The 21,106-nt window shown below is 45.4% G+C and overlaps 1 long non-coding RNA gene across 1 annotated transcript; it reads left to right on the forward strand.

The window, feature by feature from the left end:
* The first annotated feature begins 1,815 nt into the window (after positions 1 to 1,815).
* On the forward strand, positions 1,816 to 20,804 carry LOC142405048 (uncharacterized). The gene is made up of 3 exons (XR_012774040.1): positions 1,816 to 1,845; positions 20,114 to 20,249; positions 20,780 to 20,804. It is a non-coding gene; the product is annotated as an uncharacterized LOC142405048 (long non-coding RNA).
* The last annotated feature ends 302 nt before the right edge of the window (positions 20,805 to 21,106 follow it).

The raw sequence follows: 21,106 nt of genomic DNA on the forward strand, positions 1-21,106 counted from the left end.
GCAGTTTTATGTTGCCCTGAAACCTCATGGCTTTGCTGATCAGTGAGGTTAATTGAGTCATGTCGGTTTACACCACTAGAGGGATATGTCCTGTAAATTTAATATGTGGATCCAGTAGTTTTTTGCTTGGGAATGGGAAAGGGCTGCTGTTCAAAAGTTCCACGTCTTCAGCTGTTTCTCTTTGTGATCCATGAAATTCAGGGAATGACACCTGAAGAAGCACATTTTTCTCTATCCCTGCTCTATGCAAACGCTTTATTATGGCTTGTGCTGCTGGTTGTTTAATTTCTGCATAAAATGAGACCTAACAAACAGATGGATTAGAACTCATTACGGCTACATATGTTGGAGAAGATTGTACATATTGCCTCTCATCAGGATATGCATGCGAAGGGGAAGATAAAATTGACACAAGATCTTAAAGGTGGTTTCACTACTTGGTTCTAATAATATTAAAATAAAGGTATCAGCCACATAAATAAAGCTGAATTTTGTCCTACAAATCGCCTGTTCAAATTTTACATTAATTATGAACCTGTGCCTCTCCTAAGACCTTATTTTATTAGGTCATAGTGTATACAACATCTTAGGCATGGACTCCTGAGTCAGGGTTCTCAGGCTCAAAAGTCTCACATCCCATGATAATGTCGGCTTCCAAAACTGCAGCTTAAAATGTCATTATTGGCAGCTTTCTGAATTGTCTAGTCCGTACTGGTTACAGAAAAAGGTCATTAACACCTCTAGGTCCTGCAAGCCTGATCCTGCGTAACATGTAATTTATCCCGTTGATTTATATGCAGATAGCATGAGTAAGATGCTAAAAGCAGGATTCTAAGAGGCTGAATCAGACCCTTTGTAAAGTGCCTTGAAGTTTAAGGGCTCTTTATGAGCGCTGTTGTTGGGATGATGATAATTATGCCTGAAGTAATATCACAGAAATTTACTGGCACCTGAATGAGTGAAAAGGAGAAGTCGTTCGCTAATGTGAAGAAGGATCTGATCCAAGAAACTTCAGCAGACTTTAGCAGAACTGATTTCCTATTCATTCAGAAATGTCTGCGCCGAAGTTAAATGGAGTCATGCGTTTGTAAAGCATCATCAAAGGGACTCGAGTCCTAGAGCCATATAAATATTCATAAACTCACCCGTGTAATATGACTGTTCTTAGTCATATTTTCAAGGCTATTGTATGCATTTTGGCAAATGACTGTGGTAGTGAATGACAGCATCACAGCTTTCAGCTCTGCGGATGCTGTGAGCATCCGGCGCTGAAGAGCTCAAATATGAATGCAACAACCTGAATAGTTTTATAAAGGGTTGATGAAAACAGGGGCTGCTGAGCACAGGTATTCAGGAAAGGAGGTGCGACCTACCGAGGACAGGACGTTCCCTCATGCAGGGGACAGTTCAGTCCTATATCCAATCCTCAAAGTAGATTTTAGGGAGACATTTTTCTTCTCCATCCTTTTCCTAGCACAAGCCTATCTGATCTGGTCTACCGAGATGTATCCCAAAACCTTTCAAATCAAAAGCTGAGGCAGGTGATAGTATCTACAGCAGGTCCTATTTTACCCAAATCAGGATGTTTGCTTTCTTGTAGAAGTGGATTAAGCTGAAGCTTATCTGCACCCAGTGGTTACTACCCTGAAAGCAGACAGCATGCGTCGGTGTCTCCAAGCACCTGCAGCTTTCAACCCATTGTATTAGCGTGACATAAAATTGATGTCAGTTTGCACTAATTCGCAGGGCTGAAATTGGTACAGGAGGAGATAAACCTGCTGTTCAGCCATTCCCAAGGGAGAAGCAGTTGACACTGGGAAAAGTGTGGAAGAAGAGCTCAGCTTAGTAAGTTTTCCAGTCATCTGAGCTTAATTCAGAATTAATTAAGAAGTAATTCATAGTTAATTAATGAATCAGAGCCCTTATCAGCTGCAAAATGTAAATGTACATGGTAAATGTACACCAGTTTAAGCTGAAATATCAAAGGAAAATCTGTCATGGGAGGGAGACTTTCGAAAAGCGCAAATGGCACGTGCCTCAATCTCATTGACTTTCAAAGGAATCTGGGAATTGGTTTCCCTTTGTGCCTTGGAATTCTTCTCATGCTTTAAAAAAGCAAAAGCAAATGCTGTAACAATTCGTTGTTTACACTTGTAAACAGCTTTCTCTTTAGGAAAAATATAGCAAGCTGTCTTTTTCTGCCTGCTAATTTACATACACAGAGCTCAATATGAAGAGACTTACATGAAATTTGTAACAATATGCAAGTGTGTTAATCTCAATTTGGATCCTGCCTTAAAGGCTCCGTTCACTTCCTTAAATGCTGACATCTTGTGTCATTTGAGATTCTTTCAGAGCAGCAGCTGAAGGCCAGGCAGGATGCCCTGAGGTCACTGGATCTTCCCTAGATCCAGTGTCATACCCCATATGGCTCTCAGCTGCTATGTATCCGAGAGCACTAAATATCTATGTTTTAGCAACTGAATTGAGCTTAGGTGTCTGGCTTTTTTGCTGGATGAAGTTGGGTGAGGTCATGAATCCCAACTCCTTACTCCCTTCTGAAAAGCACTCCACTCTGGTTTGAGGTCAGTGAAGCTCCTGTTACGTTTGCCCAGTCACCATCTCATCATACACCCAAAATGGTATGAGTGGGAAGGACGGATACACACCAGGAGCTGGTGCTTTACATCAGTGGTGCCAGAAACTTTAGCAGCATGAATGTAGACGGGAGGAGGCCCCAGCCTGAGGAGCTTTAGCTGGACAGGTTAGCAAACTGATGCTGACACCTAAAAGCTTGCTATTTATGGCCACCTGTCTGCACAAGTTAGCTGAAGTTGGGTGAGGTCATGAATCCCAACTCCTTACTCCCTTCTGAAAAGCACTCCACTCTGGTTTGAGGTCAATGAAGCTCCTGTTACGTTTTCTGTACTCACAGCATCCATGGAAGGTGGATACCTAATTGACTCTTGGACTTGCTTTGACCTCAGTTGGCTGCAATTGAGGCATTTATGGGAAGCAGCCTTACTTCTGGATATTACACCACTCATTGGAGTCACCTCTCCTTAGGACATAAGGTCTCTATATGAAATCTGTGAGGAGAGATATACCGGAGGACGAGAGCCACAAAACATTGGCTCTCCCCAGCGCTTTAACAGGCAGCACTGGGTCCATTTGGGACTCAAAAAATGGCAGTAGCCCTTTTCACATGGTGAGAACAGGAGCAGTGCTCCTCTCTTTTTGTTCCTACCCTAGCTCCGTCCCCGTGAATGGAGCTGAGAGAGGGTTTGGAGGAGAACACATCGCTGGTTCTCTCTTAGAACCAGCTCCTTTTGGGGAAGAGAAGGGAGGGCACTGGCAGCTTGCAGTTAAAATAAGAATCTGTGCGTAGTATCATGATATTGCTGTGGTACAGAGGAAAGAGTTGTACAACAAACATATTTCCAACCCTGCAGGAAATATTTTGAAGTCTCCACGTTTTATGTGTTTTATGTGACTTGACAGCGTCTGAAGCCATTGGGTGAATTAGGCAGGACTCTCCTGGTAATAGCAGCTACCTTGTGCAGACAGGTGGCCATAAATAGCAAGCTTTTAGGTGTCAGCATCAGTTTGCTAACCTGTCCAGCTAAAGCTCCTCAGGCTGGGGCCTCCTCCCGTCTACATTCATGCTGCTAAAATTTCTGGCACCACTGATGTAAAGCGCCAGCTCCTGGTGTGTATCCGTCCTTCCCACTCATACCATTTTGGGTGTATGATCAGATGGAGACTGGGCAAAGACTGATCAGTGACACCCTACCGCAGGAATGGAAGTCCCAACAATATAAGGGTGACTGAAGGCAAATTTTGAAGGCAAAATACTGTCAAGAAGCAAGAAAGTGGCTGGAAGACAGGCTAATCTGAAGTCTGTGAGGGATAAAGGCTGAAGCTTTTTTACCCCAAACTCCCAGTGGGAATGGATTTAGAGGAACTAGCTATTGCTAGTGTCTCACCCTTTTCTTATAACCTTCAGTTTAGGGAAAAAAGCACTCACAAACCATTCGTTCACTATCTTGTATAATGAATCAGTTAATGTCTGAACCTGGAAGGCGATACATCCCACCCCGTTCTCTATAAAACCCTTGCCCATCCAATTGTGCCCTGCTTGGCATTTGGTCTCATTGATAGGGAAAGCAATCTTCTTGTATTGCTGCTCTTGGAAACCTCTGCAACAAAAGGTGGCAACCACTAGGAGCAAGCAGAAAGTCTCAATGGTAAGCAGATACAGATACATTAAAATGTCAAATGTTAAAAGAATTTTTAAAAAATTGAACACTTGAAATATCTTCAGTTGCACTGCACCTACAGTAGGGAAGGCAGCTGCTATTTTTTTCCTTGATCTCTGGGAAAATGGCATATTTACCCCAAACATATGCAAATTTTTCTATCTAGCCTGGAAATGAAGCACGTTCTGCTTATGTAAAGAAACCATTGTTATATTTCTCTCATTAACTGCAGGAAGGAGGAGGAGAGGAAAGAGATCACGTCGTTATTTACTTGGCAAAAATCCTTTGTTACTTTTCTGAATATCAGTTAATTACTAGTGAGCTAATCAACTTACACCTCAGCCAAACTCTTTCCTTTAACAAGTCATTAATCAAGGAGACTGCTCAGGCAGTTCAAATTGACTTTATTAGCATAGCTTGGATATTTCAGACCTATGAACTAGAAGAGGGATAAAAGGAAACACAGGGAAATACAGTAAGACATTTCCACTTGCAACTTTCTTCTGGGGTGACTTGTGTCCCGTGGTCATTCCCGCAGTAAATGTTTGATGATCAGCCTCAATAGGGGAGCTCATTAGTAGACAGAGAAAGAAAGAAGTTTTCTGCAGCTTTTGTACCGCTGACCCTACTTTCCTGGTGGCATCGGCTCCCGAGAAGTGAGTCACTTTAGCTTGTATTGCAGAAAGCCATTGCTTTAGCCACCCTGATGAGGGCCTCACGCTTCATGAATTCATATGAATGAGAGTTGGTTTCTGGGCATGGTAGTGTCCAGGTGTTTGACACACCAAACATCATACATCAGTCATACCAAAACAGTAGATGAGAGTGGGTCCATCATGACACACTTTTCTAAACAGTTTTGTCCAGAAATCTGACATAATTATTTAATTACAATGTGAATTACCTAATTACAACATATGAAGCTACATCATACGTATGAATCACATTCTGAATTCTGTGTTAAGGCATTATGGCTGCAGTGGTGAGTCAATGTGATATAATACTGAATTACTGTCTCAGGCAACTTCTCTCTGTAGCGAGTGCTGAGTGTGGCAGCTGTGGACGGTCTGAATCACTCAATGGTTTTCTGAGTTCAAATGCCACGATAGGTGTGACCTAAAAGTTAGGCAATGCTAATACATGGTTTAAACTTGACGCAATATGCTTAGCACAAGCCATAGAGCACCCTCTGTGAACGCTGCGTGATTTCTGTGATCCATATTAATGGCTTTGTAGCTTTCTGGTAGAAACTGGAGTGTGACTGTCTCAGGAAAGGAATACAGTGACTCTTCCTTGTAGGCTATACTTCAAAAACCAAGCCTAGGTTTGTCACCTGTAAAATAAGAAAGGGGCCCTTGGAATAACCACTGCTGGTGCCAGGGCTGGCCTTTCTCTAGGACCATCGCTAGGACCAGGCTGGGGGACTACTCTAGGACTGAAATGTCTGCGTCACTTCTGCAGTCCAAAGCATGTGGCCCATCCACGATCAGGTACGACTGATACAGGTTAGGGGACTGCTGATGCTCAAAGGAAAGGGGAATAAAATTCAGCCAGCTCAGGTCAGCTTCTCTCTCATGCCAGTCTTCCCAAAGAAACCTGCGGTGAGCTCCAAGGTCGGTCCTGTGCATCAGCCCATTTGAGCAAAGGCTAAGCAATGTTTCTGGATTAATTATTTTTTTTTTTAAATGCCATCAGAGCAAAGATGTTATCTACTATGCAGTGCTCCTAATGTACCAGTGCCAGCCAGAAACAGTTTAACACCTTCCTTCTTGTATTCCTCTTTTAAAAGGAGCATTTCTACCCACTGCTTCCATTGCCAGAGTCTCTGTGCTATTCACATGACCATCTCCATTTTTGAAGGCAACGGTCTCTGAAGGCTTTGGAGGCCAGACTGCTAATCTCTTGACAAGCAAGTGTATTTCTTGACAGTGTGATTGGTGTTGGCCCATCGCCCTTAATGGCTTGGCCCTCTGACAGCTGGCAGTGATTTTCTGACGGCTGGAGCCCCAGTCACATGCCCCCTGACAGCAGCAGAATAATATTCTCATGCCTGCAATAATGGCAAATGCGTTTGGAAAGCTCATGAATAAAATTCCCTTCTCTGTCTCTTTTTATAACTCTGACATGCTTTTCTGTTGCCCAGTTTCTCCTAGTTCTTTTTTTTTTTTCCACCTCCCCCCCCCCCCCTTATTTCTCCCACTCTATTATTATTCCTCGTGTTATCGGAGTGGCAGAGACAGACACTTCTAATTTCTTCCCTGCTCGAGGCTCAATGCTCTTTCTTTTGGTCTTTGAGCAATATTCCCCAGATATTGTTGGCAGGAGGCTCTGTCAGTGCTGAGTCCTGTGTGAAACTGCCGTGCAGAGCCCCTCTTATTTTGCTCCTACCAGCTTCTAACAATGCCGGTTCCGTCTTCCATCGCCCTTGCTTGCCAGCTTTGATATTTATTTTCAAAACATGCCTTTGACTCTTGTGTTTTCTCAGGAAAGTTTGGGCTTGGTTCCACAAGCCTGACGTACCTCCTAATTCAAAGCACGGAGAGGAACCTAAAGTACAGGGAGGCAGGGGAAAGGGGGAGCCATGGTGTAAAAGCTGATTTTTATTTTCGCCTTAGCGAAAGTATGGTTTGTCCTCGGCTGAGCAGGAGGAGGTGGCTGGGGCTTATAGCTCAGCTACGTGTTGGAGCAGGAGTCAAGGAAGCAGAGTCTGGGGATTTTCTTAATGGGACTTATTTATTATCCCAGAGAAACTGGTCGTAGGAGGGAGGGGATTGCTGCCAGCATGCGGGAAACCTTCTGTTTCAGCAATCTGGGATGACAGATTAATGTCTAATTCTCTAGGGGTTCTGGTAAGATAGGAAAATAGATTATCTTACTGTTTGCGGTACCCCCCTCAAAATGAACGTGTGTTACTAAACGAACAGTCCTACTTCTTTTTCAAAGGTGGGGCACAGCCTCACAAACCAAACAGGTACCATTGTGCATAACAACACCCCACCTCGACCACCCCCCCATTCTGTGATACCTGTTTTACGATTGCATTCGTTTAGCCGTGGTCAGTGGTGCTCAGTGGGTCTGGCTCCAAGGCTGAAGCAGTTCCTGGGCTGTGCTTGCTCTCTGAAAAGAGGACTCAGACTCGTAAGTCTTGCAGTGTGGGCACTTTGCTGGCTCTGAGCCTGCCTGCAGCAGAAGTTCAAAACTTCCACGCCATGTTTAGGAATAATTGAGCGGAGAAAACTGTTCCCTTGCCAGTTCCCGTGTCCTCCTCTGGGTAATGTGAACAAGAGCTGGGACCTGCATGACTACACCAAACATGGGCTCTAGCCTTCCTTTCACAGCTGTGCCCTAGGCTGTGCACACGTATGTGAATAACATGGGCATCAGCCTGGTCCTGAAAATGGGCTTAAACCCAACAGTCTTTGGGACTATTTATACACAGGACAAGAGCAATGCACGTGGAGATGAAGACCTTCAGTATTCCTAAATCTTGTTGCAAAGGAGGTCCACAGCTGGAGCACAAAACTCCTTTTGCTCACAAAGATATGGCAGAAATCGCTGGTTTAGGTGTTAGCAGAATAACTTGGGCATGCAACCAGTATAAGGGAGAGGGACATGAGGCTCCTGCATTGAATGAGCTGTTCTGGGCTTGGCTATGATTTCTCTTTGTCTTTCTGCTGCTTAGTAGGGGCACTAGTTCCAACTGGCTTGTGCTGGTGAGGGCGGAAAGTAGGACAGCTTTATGTCCCATCTGAGTCTAGGTCAGCCCTGGGAGCACCTCCATGCACAGCAGGACCTCTTTTCCTGGGATTCCCAAGAAAAACCTGCAAGCTGCTGTAGCCTGAGCTCTCCCAAAAGCAAGAATATGCTTTTTTGGAAGCGTTTGGGGGAACTCCAGGACAACAGCTTCTTTTGGAGGCAGGGGAATAGCTGCAGCTACCTGTTCAGCCAGGTGGGCGAGCTGAAACAAGTGGCTCCCTGGAGTCCCCATCGTTGTTCTCAGGAGCGTAGTTAGGACAAGCTTCTGTTCTGTGCCACGTGGGTGTCTCAAATTAGGAAAAATACCCTGCAATTTCCTCCTATCGCTGCACTATGCTGCTGCTAACAAGGGGCTGCCCCAGGGGATCTCACTTTATTTTATACAGAGACTTTCACATGAGCTGTCTTCCAAAATGCTCGGCGTTACCTCGAGGGTGTTTTAACTGAGCACTTGTGAAATACTCTCTGGAGCACTTATTGGTGGTCCAGGAAGATGATCTGTCTCATCAGGGGCCCTTGATCCACCTTGGTTTTCTGTTCGCAGATATTGGGATGCTGTAGGATGAAGCAGACCAGAGCCCTGTGCTCTCCTGGACTCTGGGCAGGGTAATGCCACTGGGGTTTCTTCTCTACTGTAAAGGTGCACTGCGATCCGGTATTGCTGTTGGTAGCAACAGACCATCAGCTTTGTATTGAGTTTGCAAGGCCTCAGGACTGAGCCTTGCCAGGTTTTCTGTCTGAACTTTTTTTCAACTGCCTAAGCTTTGTTTTACTTGGTTTAACTGTGACAGCGATTTCTCTGATTGAGCAGGTGTCTACGGCTAATTTGCTATACTTTTGTCTAACCATAGTTTACGTGAGTAGCAGTAACAAGCAGTTATTTTAACAGCTCTAACACAATGATGTATTATAGAGAAATACAGGGCTGGTACGATAGCAGAAACCTTGAGAAGTGGAGATACAGGATGCGGCGCTGAGGAGTGCAGGCATGGTATGAGAGAAGATGGGGCATGGGCTGGCACTGAAGACCTCATGGCTATAAACAACTCACCCATGGGTAGTTACAGAAATGCAGACCTGGATCTGGACAAAACTCGTTTTAGGGGTAACAAAGAAAACAAAGAAATAGTATCTAAGATACATAGCATATGTAGAGTAAATTCGGATGTAACCTGGATCTGTAGACTCGTGAAGAAAGAGAAAGGTGTAAAAGCATATTAACAAGCATATAGAAATGACCCAAAGTGGATTTTAGAGTGAGGAAGGATAAAACAGTAACATAAACAGCATATTCTTCCCAACGAAGTGCACCAGAGGCTGATGACTTACGGTGTTATGGTCTCCAGCAGTCCAAAGTTACTGATTTTAAGACCCAACGGAGCAACGGAAGAGTAAGCGTAACACCAGAAAAAAGGATAGAAACTAAACCGATGCGATTTTAATTATATTATTACTATTATTGAAACTTTTTCTGTATAGAATTACTCTACATGGAATTCTTATTCTTTCTTTAATAATGAGATCAAAACTAATAATGATTCTTGAATTAGAGAGTTAAGTTTTCCATTATACTAACAATAAGTTCTTGCCTTTACCTACATATTCGGTGTGCTTCCTCTTTGCCCTTGCACAACATTTGGATTGTAACACTTCAGAGGCTGAATTTTTTGGATGAAATACAAATATCTACGGAGTAGGTGTTTCCATCCAAGCTGGTTACCACAGATGCCCATTATTGTCAGCAGAGACTATAATTTAGTCTTAAAGTAGAAGTCTAAAAAGGGGTCAGATTAATCATGCTGTAAGACTGTCTCCTTTTTTTCTGTTAATTATACACAGATCCCAGGCTGACTAGCTTAGATGGAATTGGTTTAAGACTTCAGATGTCTTGAAATGATGCGAATCCAGCCCAGGTATGCACACTGTTCCGAGTTCACACAATTTAGTCTGCAGACCTGAGATGTCCTTGAGACAGGTGATCCTGGAAACCCTTCACAGAAGGATCCAGTGATCATGTAGTATTGCTGCAAGGGTAGAAGGGGCATGTAGAAGCAGCTGACCAGGCAGCTGACAAGTGGGGTCAGGTCCCACTTGGGAAGCTAGGATTTCCTCAAGGTTCCCTCAAGCCAACACCAGAGCATGGCCTTGTATTTAAATAAGTCAAGTTGGATGTGAATGTAGGCTGCAGCTGACACCCCAAGCAGCGTAGGCATAGCTGTGCTGGTGAACGACAGCGACAGCTACTCTTGCATTCAGTTTCCTAATATGAGGCTGAATTTGTTAGCATGACTTTTCAGTTAATTATCTAATCTGAGGCACCTAAAAAGACCTGATACTCAGAAAACACTATTCCTTTCCAAGATCATTGAGACACTGATGTTATGGAGAGCTGTCACATCAACAAACCAGCTTGTCTGTGCTGATGGATGCAAGTCCAGGGAAGGGCACGCATACGAGTGTGTCTAGACTGGAGCTCAGGCTTCGAAGATCATTTCCTACCCATCTGAAGCATCTCTCACTGAACATATCAGTCCCTCGCTGTTCATTTATTGGGTGTATTTACTTTACTCCTCTTGCTGGCTGGTGATACCTGCTGCCCTGGCCCTGGTCTGATTCAGACCTTACAGCCCTTCTCCAGGGCCCCTGGTGGACCCTGATTTACCATAGAATCATAGAATTATTTAGGTTGGAAAGACCCTTAAGATCATCGAGTTCAACCATTAACCTAACACTGCCAAGTCCACCACTAAACCACCTCCCTAAGCGCCATGTCTTTTAAATACCTCCAGGAATGGCGACTCAACCACTTCCTTGGGCAGCCTCTTCCAATGCTTGACAACCCTTTTGGTGAAGAAATTTTTCCTGATATCCAGTCTAAACCTCCCCTGGCACAACTTGAGGCCGTTTCCTCTTGTCCTATCACTTGTTACCTGGGAAAATGGGTTCCTATTATAAGGGGCCTATCTTTCATGCTGGGACTCCAAGTGCCTTGTCAGAAGAAAGCACCGTGTTGCAGGAGGCCCCTGCAGCATGTATAGATGGAGTAGACATAGTTCAGGTCAGAGATCAGGCTTTGAATCCTGGTATCTTCTGCATCTCAGGACATCTTCCACATCCCAAGACATCTTCCACATCTCTGGAGCCTTCATTTCTCCATGAGGCTGTGTTTCCATCCTGCATTCCTCCTGCTGTTTATCATCCCTTCTTGGTTTAGTGCTAGCATCAAGCAGGAGCTCTCAGGATGGCTTACATCTTCCATGTGCATTACCCTATGGATGGAGAATGGGTCCCAGTGCACTGCAACTGATAGTAAGGCTAGCGACTGAAAATGACCCTGCTGAACATCTTTTACCAATGCAGTCAGGGCAGGGGGAACCAAAAGGCCTTTTCTCCAAGAGAGCTTTGCATGAAAAGGCAACTGTTCACTGAAACAGGAAAACCTACAACTTTTCCTTTGCTTTTTAATTTGAAACTGAAATTTGTAGTGGAGAGCAGCCATTTTGCAGTGCAGCCTCTGTTAATCAATTGTCCCACACACCGTTTTTTAATTAAATAGACAACTGGATTGAATTAGGGCAGGGACAGACGCACAGGGAAATTTGGATTGCAGATGATTGTGGGGTGATGCAGTGAACGCTGGCAGTCAGGAGCTCTCGAGTCTGTCACCATCTCAGGCACAAAACCTTCTGTTTGAGCTTGGGCACATTTGTAGCTTTGAATCTTTGCATATCCCTTACCTGCGCAATGTATAGGTCTTCAGGACGGGCCCCACCTGTAACTTTACAGGGAACCTTCCCCTAGGGACTGAATTGTGACTTGTGGTTGCTGCAGTGACACAAAGAGATATTGCAAAAATGCTGTAACACTGCAGCTGTTAGAAATATTCTGTGTGCAGGTAGATGGAAGATAGTTACTTAAAAGCTCTCCTGTAGGATAGTGAGGATAAGGCACACTGAATCAGATTTGTTTGTGGTTTAAATCCACTAAGGCTTAATTGATCTCTACCCTGCTGATTCAGAGGTGTTTACTTAGTCCATCTTTGCTTCAAACAGAAGTTCCTTTGTGCTAACTGGGAATGTATTTTTGCCTGCATCAGGTCTAAAGTTGGTTAGCAGTAAATACAAAAGAGTTGCTAATAGGAGTGTTTCGGCAAGAAATGCCCTGTGTTGGGACAGAACCACTTGTGAAGGTGGTCATATTAATGACGTGATATTGCTGGAGTGTTTACTGATTATCGGACGTCACTCTGTGAATCCCAAAGGCTGGTATGGATTCCTGAACAGACACTTACTCATCTAAAATTGCATAACATTTCTTAGAACTATTTTTTGTTTGCACTGAAGACCAGCATTTGCATCTAAGCTCAGAGTCTTACTGAGCTGGTCAATGTACAGGTAGTCCCTCCTGGCAAAAGTGTATGGTTTGACAGAAAAGACAGAGGTGAGGGGGACAGGACATCCATGGAGATAGGGTTATCCACCCCTGTGCTACTTGGCAAGTCAAGTGACCAAAAGACCAAAGTTTTTGACTCTGATGCCCAGTCTCATCCAACCGATGGCACATGTTCTTCTCCATGTTTCCTATTATGCTGCTTCAGATGTGCTTTAGGATGCTCTGTTGGTGGCCACCATATGAGCCCCAGGTCCTGGGACAGTTCTTCTCACTCACCACCTTAATCTTAGAGGAGCTGGCACCCATGTCCCACGTTGCAGAAGAGCTGGGTGAAGTGGGGTTTTGCTTCCTACCATATCTCAGCTCAACAGGAGTGGCTGAAGCAGCTCACTGGTTCTCAACTCAAGCCATGCTTCCCCTTGCCAGTTATGAGATTAAAACACCAGTAAATTCTGTAGGACTTTTCTTCCTTTTTTTTCCCCATAAGAGGTGGAGCAGGTTCTCATTTTCCAACTCTTTTTGGTTTTGTTTTTTTTTTACAGCCAAGACAGTTAGAAATGTACTTAAAAATTCAGATTGAGAATCCCCTGTATTCACACAATCCCAAGAGCTGGGACTCACCCCCCTTCCAGCCCTGCCTCCTCACCTTCCCACAGCGTAGGATGCACAGTGGCACAGACGAAGATGAAAACAGTGAAAGGCTCAATAGATGATGATTTGGTGACTCATATTTGATGAATGCCTCACAACCAGCTTTACATGGGACTGCTGTAGTTTAACTGCTTCAGCCCACTTTGCCTCTAAGGCAGACTACGGTCCCTTCTGCTTTGTGGCAGCACTGCTTCCAGTGCCAAACGCTGTGCTTTGTTAATCCAAGTGTATCAAGAGACAACCGCCTTTTGCTATTTGCAGCACGTAAAAATCAATATGCCACTTACATATCCTCTCTGACTGTCATCCCAGACACTTCTGCTCTGCTATTACGTGCAGGCAGGAACGCTGTCTGTTTTCTGCGTGAATGTGAGAAATGCTCCAACGTTATGGCCCCATCTAAATTATAGGTGCGAGAAAAGGATTTATGAAGGCTATTACAGGATGGGTGGCTTGTGAAAACAGAGTACTGGTCCCCACGAGCAAGAATATCCTTTCTATTTCCACAGCCCTAAGCTTTTAGTGAGAACCAAATTTTGAGTGTACACCTCAACTGTAAGGTGTTCGTTGACCTCTGTCTTGGAGGTGTGGTGGAATAGGTGAGGACAAGATGAGATCCAAGAGCCAAGAATCCCTCATATAGACCTGTCTTATCTGATCAGCAACACAGTAGACTATTTTGGGGGTGAAGAGCCAAGCTGTTGTGCACAATATATGAAAGACACCATGTCCTGTGGGACCATGGTCTTAAAAATAGAATGGAGGGGAGAGATGCATGGAAAGGGAGCAAAGGAGAGAAAAGATGGTTAAGGAAACGATTGAGAATGCCCTATGGAGAATGAGCTGCTTTGAAGCATGGCCAAAACAGCACACGTAGACACCTAATTTAGATATCTAAATCTTGGAACGGGAAAATCTTGGAAGAGGAAAGCCAACACAGATGCTAAGGGACACACAAGAGGGCTCAGATGCCAGGTCCCCTTGGCAGAGTGGGGAAACTGAGGTACCTGTGCAATGGGAGGGTGGGCAGGCAGTACAAAATGGGAGCCACCAAGGTAGGTAGTGGGCAGCACCATGCACAGGGCAAAATCCTCTGGTCTCTGCGGTAGATGTGCCACACTGAGGTCTTCCTCACATGGCTCGTATAGCCTGGATCCTGTCCCAAAGTGGAGCAGACAGGGAGGTTGTTGCTTTCTTTCCACTGTTTATCTACTGCTTCGGTGATCAGAAACACCTCGGAAAGCCAGAGGTTCAACTCCTTCCCCTTCCAGCAAGAATTTCTACCTAGACCTGGGAAATCTGCCTACCAGTGGCCTGCTGGTTCTGGGGATGGAGTGGAAGTGGTCTACCATCCTCCCAGTGACGCCTAGCAATTCAACAGCAAAGGCACTGTATTGAGACAATCCCAAATCCTTGCTGGGATAGTGGGCTCACCCAGACAAGCCTGTTCTGTCCCTTCCTGCCATATGGCAGGAGGCATCATCCCCTTCTCCATCCCTTGCCCTCTCTGCTGGGTAGATGACACCCACCCCACCTCAGCGCTTGTTCCGATCGTGGCAAAAGGAGTGGGTTTTGCCTGTTTTCCCTTGCTCCATTCCCCCATGGAGGCTCAGAGGAGACCTTGGGGTTCCTCCAGCAGCCCTTCTCTGCGCTCAGCAATGCCTCCTCTGCAGTCCTGGCCATGGTGACTGCTGGCTCTGAGCCCACCCCGGCTCCTCCTGGGGGGAAAGTGCCAGCAGATGGTGCTCTAAGACCCCAGATTTAGCTCTTCTGCCCCACATCCCAGGGCAGGGGTACCTTGGCACAAGCACCCCACAGCACCCTCTCCGCTCAGATCTTTCCCACCCTGGGCACTGCACTTTGAAGTTTCTGTAGGGTCAAATGCCCAAGACAAAGTTTCAAAGCTATGCATGTTATAACATCTTCTAGCTCCATCCATCCCCCAGGGCCTTTTGTACCAGTAGCATTTTTCCCTGGCTGGGGGGACTTCCAAGCTAAGATGAAAATTATATTAAATTCTTTTATCAGAGTTGATCTGTTCTGGAGAAGCTCAACTAATTCTTTCCTCTAACTCGTTCATAAAAAGTTGTGGCCCGCATCGTACCGGCATATCCTTGTAGAGCGGGTGCCGCTGACTTCATGATGGTGCTTTGATGAGACTCTGGTCCAGCTCAGAGATGTTCCCAGTAATCCTCAGGGATGGACAAAGCCATTTTCTGATAAGAAGACAAATATCAAGGCAAAAAAATCAGTTCAGCTGATAGCAATATACCCTGGACTCAGGCCAAAAAAGGCAGTGCTGGTGAGAGTGAGTTGTAGCTGTGCTCTGTAGTTTGTGGGAGAAGCAGGGTCTGTGTTTAGAAAGCAAGAAGAAGAGTGTAAGAAAGTGCTTTTAAGCTGTCAGCTATTTATGTCCCTTGCTTGTTTAATTATGGACTAAATATAACAGTGGGAGGGACCAGAGGGTGCAAGTACTTGGTGCCTTTGCACAAAAGCGGTGTACAAACTTTAAATTCGTGCTGCACTGCTGTTTGCTTTACGGCGATGATCTGTGGGGAAGCGATAGCAAGAGGTGAAGGTCTGCCTGCATTACCTGGGCATGGTTGCTTGGGTATGTGGGCTGGGAGGTCAGACAGTAAGTTTTGTGCTCTTGCAACTTGTGAATCCTTCTGTTTAATTGCTGCTATCAATACATTTATTATTTTGTGGGGGATCCCCCAAGCTCCCATTTCAGTAACAACTCTTCCTCACTGGAAACCAAGCTGCTGTTGCTCACCCAAGAAAAGGCAATGCCATGGTGTTTGCTCCAAAACTCGCAACTGGTTTTTGTGGCCAAGTCTAAAGAAATCACTTTTCCCCACCAAAATGCAGCTGTCTCTGAGATAAACCACAGCAGGGGTTGAACGCTGTGCAGCTGCTTAGCAAGAAGACTTGCGCGTCCTGCTGAAACTGTAAGGGGGAATTTGGGTTAGCAGGATATAATTACCAGAGCTGGAGTTTGGCTGTGTGACTAGAGCTAACATCCTTTCACTCCAGAAGATTGCTGTGAAGGATTGCAGGCGAACATGAGTCTCATTCCCGAGTCCCATCCTGGAGACGGCAGCTCCTGCGGCGGCTGTGGCATCCATCGTGGCAGGAAGAAGATGCTGGAAATGCTGCTTAGGAAGCCCTGCAGTCCTTCTGCACCTTTGCTTTTGGGAAGAGGCTGGGGGAAGAAACAAGCAATTTGATAGAAAACGGAGAAATAAGCCAGTAACGAGATAGCTGTCAACACTCCCTGTGGATAACCTCACGACAGCAGAATTATTTATAGAAGTGTCTGAGAACTTATTTTCTTTGACACTGTGGCTGTGGCAGAGTAATGGATAGCTCTACCAGATGGGTTTTCAAAACCACTCAATTAGGAGCAATGAGGTGCAAAATTACATGTGCAAAGAGATGGAAACGTAGATGTTTGAGATGAAAAGGGCCTTGCTGGCCTGCCAGCACCACCCGGTTCCCAACGGGGCAGAAAGAGAGCTCTTTTCTAAGCACCCTGATGTAAAATTTTTCTTCTTTATGGATATTTTTGAACACGTGACTATGATATGTGGAGCCTGAAAACTAGAGACGGTTGGGTTATTGTTTGCTGCTCTGGACGCCTGCGTGTGTATAAATCCCTGTCTACCCGGGGAAATTGGTTTCCTTCTCTCCGGAGGAAGAAAGTTAGAAAGAACTCGATTTAAAGTGGAGTTCCCGTTTTGATTCATTCCTTGGGATAAGAGAAAGAGTAGCTTTTTCTAAAAGGACATATCCACGTGAGGAGGTCATCAGACAGAGAGCTGATCAGAAACTGCTCACTTAGAAGTGCAGCCAGCAAGCGCTCCATAGTTTTATTCTTCCTTGCCATTGCTCACAACCCAAAATAAAAAAGTATCACTAGCCTGAAAATTAGTAGTCTTCTCCTTGGGTAAGGAAACCCGTTGCTCAGGGATGGACAGGAAGATTTTATTTTACTGCTAAAAATTTCTTTGTCAGACTGGACTGGCGTTTACTGACCTTTGGGATTTTTGAGGGATCCAGGCTTTCAGATGACACTCACTCCCTGGGAAAAATGTCCCTCCAGTTCTGCTTTTTCTGATTACTGATGAACTTTGATCTTGAGACAAGAGTGCAGCTCACTGCTTATTTCAGCTGTTCTCAAGGCTTGTGCTGGTCTTTATCCAGGATATCTCTTTTGCTGAATTAATTTCAGGAGAAAGAAGGGAGGAAAACTGGTACCCAGTAAACCGCTTGCAGTAGAGACAGTTCCCTTGCTGTACTGCAGCAGAAGGTGACATTATTTCATAGAATAAAGGAGCAACCACCCATTAAGGGTCATAAAGATGCCCTGGTTGTTATTAAGACTGAATTGCAGCTGCAATGATTTGACTGGCAAAGGGCTCCAAATGCAATCAGTTGGCTCACTGGGTCACCGTGAGCGTGGTCTGCAGGCTGCATCACTCCTTGCTTTCCTGCTTCGCCCTCTGCTTTCTTGATACAATCTCCATCTTCTTCCGTGATGTATAGATACAAGAGTCTTTGTTATTATTCCTATTTGCAGTAGTCATTACAACACTGGGGGTTAATCAGCAGGGCAAAATCCAGCCAGCGAGTGCCAGCAGACCCAAGCATAGGCATTTGATCATGTTTTGAAGCCTCAGCATTAGGAGTCAGCTGTGGTCTAGCAAGCAGGGAGGAGAGGTCTGAGTGCTGTCTTGTACTCTTTTGGGGAGCGTTTCTGAGCCCTTGGACAGCTGGGGTAAGCAGCAGCTCTGCAGTTTGAGCACTGTTTCATGTGGTTGGTGTCCTTTTCCTGACCCTACCCAGCATCCTTGTGTTGCTATACACAACCCGCGTCCATCACAGGGTGGGATTAACTTCATTTTCCTTCACACATCTAAATGCAAAAGTCTCCATTTGATTGAGTCACCCTCAGCTCCCATTTTCAGTCACAGAAGAGAAATGGCCACTGCTAAAGCAATTCCCCAACCCATTTTAGGTACCTGCCTTAGGATAAGTCAGATGATGTATTGTGCCTTTGAGATAAAATGAGACAACTCCTCGCTGACTTGGGTTGCCTATGCCAATTGTAAAGGATTGAGATACAGCTCCACTAAAACTTCACCAAGCCTCACGTGCGTAATCAGTGAACGGATTTTTCCCCAAGCATTTAAGAATGTAGATAAAGATCAGTTTAACATAACTATTAACCCCAGATGCGTTGGGCAGTGCTTTGGTTTTCTCTGAAGGTCACACTCCCGTGCGGTGTACCAGGAGCGCAGTTTAATCCTCTGGTCTGCAGATGCTTATGAGTCCATGAGACCTCCCCAAAGGGCCGGTGGAAAGTAAAAACAACAGGCTTAGCCATCTCAGCTGTTGTAAAAGAGTCTGTAGCTCCATGGAGGAATTTGTCTAGTCCAGGTTGAAAACCACTGTCACAGGACATGTCCTCTTCTGGGCTGTCCTGACATCCATGTTAAAGTCAGTTGATGATGGCAAACCCTGTCCTCCATCATGATTCAGACTCGGGGGTGTTGGTTCTTGCTGTCATTGCAGCTGTATACCCAGGGCATGTTGATTTGTCCATCTGGGAGAAGCACGTGGGGGTGGGTGATGTGTCTTCCCCTGTGTGACCTATGCCTGATGCTGAAAGGCGCCATGGGCCACGTGCCATCCCTGAGCCATGAGCCAAGACTCAGAGAGTGCTCGGAGACTCCTGGCCCAGGGAAAATTTATATCCGAGGCCAGTGGTAATAAAAGGGCAGCCAAGACCGCACTGGAGACAATTCCCAATTTTAATCCCCAATTTTTCCCTTCCCTTAATTTGCTGCCCTTGCCCCATCCCCAGGGCAGACCCCAGGTAGGGGGCTGTGAGTAGGAAGAGCCATCCCCTCAGGGATGCCCCAAGCTCCAACCTCTGGGGTCCTACACAGGAGCCGGGTGGCACCACCATGTCGGTCCGCGTGCAGGTTGCCTGCCTGTGGCCCTGCCTCCTCTCCGCATCGTTGCTCCCATAAAATGAGCCGTGTTCAGCCATTATGGATGCGGAACGTGTTGGCGTGGAGGAAGCGCCATTCATCAAGGGGCTCTGGTCTCTACTCATTATGTGCCGGCTACAATGAATCAACGTTAATGAGGCAATTTTTGGTCATTTCCACTTTGTATGCACAATAATTATTTTCCACCTTTGCAGAATAGTCCCTAATTAAACTGATGGATTTCAGCAAGGTCTTGTGAGACTAAACCCTGTTCCTCTTTTATAGGGGCAACGTGGCCTGTGAAATCCGTTGTGACCGAGCTCTGCAAGGCACAACAGAGTTTTCAAATGCCTCCCTTTGCTGGGTTTTAATAGGCTGAACAAATGGAAACCTTTGGTAAAATCAAAGATAAAGAAAGAGGCGACACGTCTCTTTCTTGTGGATTAAAAAAAAACAACCACCCAACCTAATTCCTTTAAATGCCCTAAGACAATGTGATATCAAATGTGCAGGAGAACAAGATGAAACTCATTAATTCACTCGAGGCAGGAATGCCTGCTCATGAAAATGCAGGCAGGAAACTGCTCTCTTTTTACGGTCTGAATTAAACAAGGGGCAATGTTTCCATGTATTGCCCCCTGCTCTGTAAACATCCCTGCTGCAAAGGGACTGTCTGAATGCAGCATCTCCAAGCCGTTGTGCCTCACTAGAGTCCTATTTCTTCTCAGTGATAGCTGTTGAACCAAATGGAGGTCAAGAGCCTATTACTACCAGCCTTAAAGACAGCAGTGCTCTTCAAGGAGCCTGGAGGAGCCTATGCTTTAAAGCTAAACGGTCTCACTGTCAAACTGTAACTGCTGTCCTTGGAGCAAGCTGTTGCAACGGCTTTGGAAATGGTTGGTGCTTGTTGCGTGAGCAGATTACAACAAATCAGCTGAGCCATAGCAATTTCTTGGGTGCAAACTCGTTGCCGGGCAAAAGCACTGCTACTGGTCTGATCTTAGCTCATGAGCGGAGAGGATGAGCCTAAACTAGATTACGTCTCATTATCTGCAGGCTGGAAAGCGCACGCAGGAAGCTGATGAGCAGTATCTCAAGAGAGAGTAACGTGACCTTGTGCTTGTGTCTTCAGGCATTAGGAACAGGACATCTGTGGCTGCTTGTTTATTTGGAGGTTGAAAGCAAAAGCAAGGTAGGAGTCTAAGGCCTCGTGTAGAGGCTCCTAGCCCATGTGTGCTGAGCCCAAAACCCACTTTGTGGGAACCTTCATGGAAGAGAGATGCAAGCCCAAAGCCAGCAGCAAATTGAGGTGACCCCTCCACACCACATAGGAGCTCATCCCTTTATGCCCCGGAGTCTCCTTCTGTTCCTAGGGAAATATAATTCATGCAAGCACTGAAAAGATAGAGGAACTCAAAGCTGAAATGCGCAGGGCTCAATCAATGGCATCAATAATGATAATAAAACGCCTGTTCACCCCAAGGGCAGTGTCGTGGCAAGTTGAGACATTAAACACCAGGACAGGGCTGGGATAGAGGTTAAGTACAGCGACTGTGAAATTCTCACACTTGCAAACCAATGCCTATTGCAGACCATTGCTGCCTCTTCCTCAGCCCATCTGCAGCGACCGTGCCCTTGTACCTTTCCTTCTCTACATCTCAGCATCTTACATGCCACCTTTCAGCCTGATTTTCCTTTTTCCCCTTTTTATTTGATGTACAGCCACCAAAGAAAAGACAAAACAGAGAGAAAGATGACCGAGACTTTAAGAGGCATGCTGGCAAAATTGTGCTCAGAGCAGAAGTACGTCAGTTTGGATACGGAGCATTGATTTCTTTTTATCGTCCTGCTTATTAACTACACAGGATTTGCTCTTAAGAAAAAATAAATCAAAATGAGCCTAGAGGAACTGTGAGAGATAAGGGGAAGGATGTTTGTTCAAGTTATTTCTCATCATGAAATGCTTTTAGCTCCAGATCTTAGGTAGGGAACCAGTTCCCCATCTTCCTTTTCAGTAATTAAAAGAAAAAAAGAAAACCTGGCAGTTTA

The sequence above is a fragment of the Mycteria americana genome, chromosome 1, assembly GCF_035582795.1.
Source record: "Mycteria americana isolate JAX WOST 10 ecotype Jacksonville Zoo and Gardens chromosome 1, USCA_MyAme_1.0, whole genome shotgun sequence".
NCBI classification, from domain to species: Eukaryota; Metazoa; Chordata; class Aves; order Ciconiiformes; family Ciconiidae; genus Mycteria; species Mycteria americana.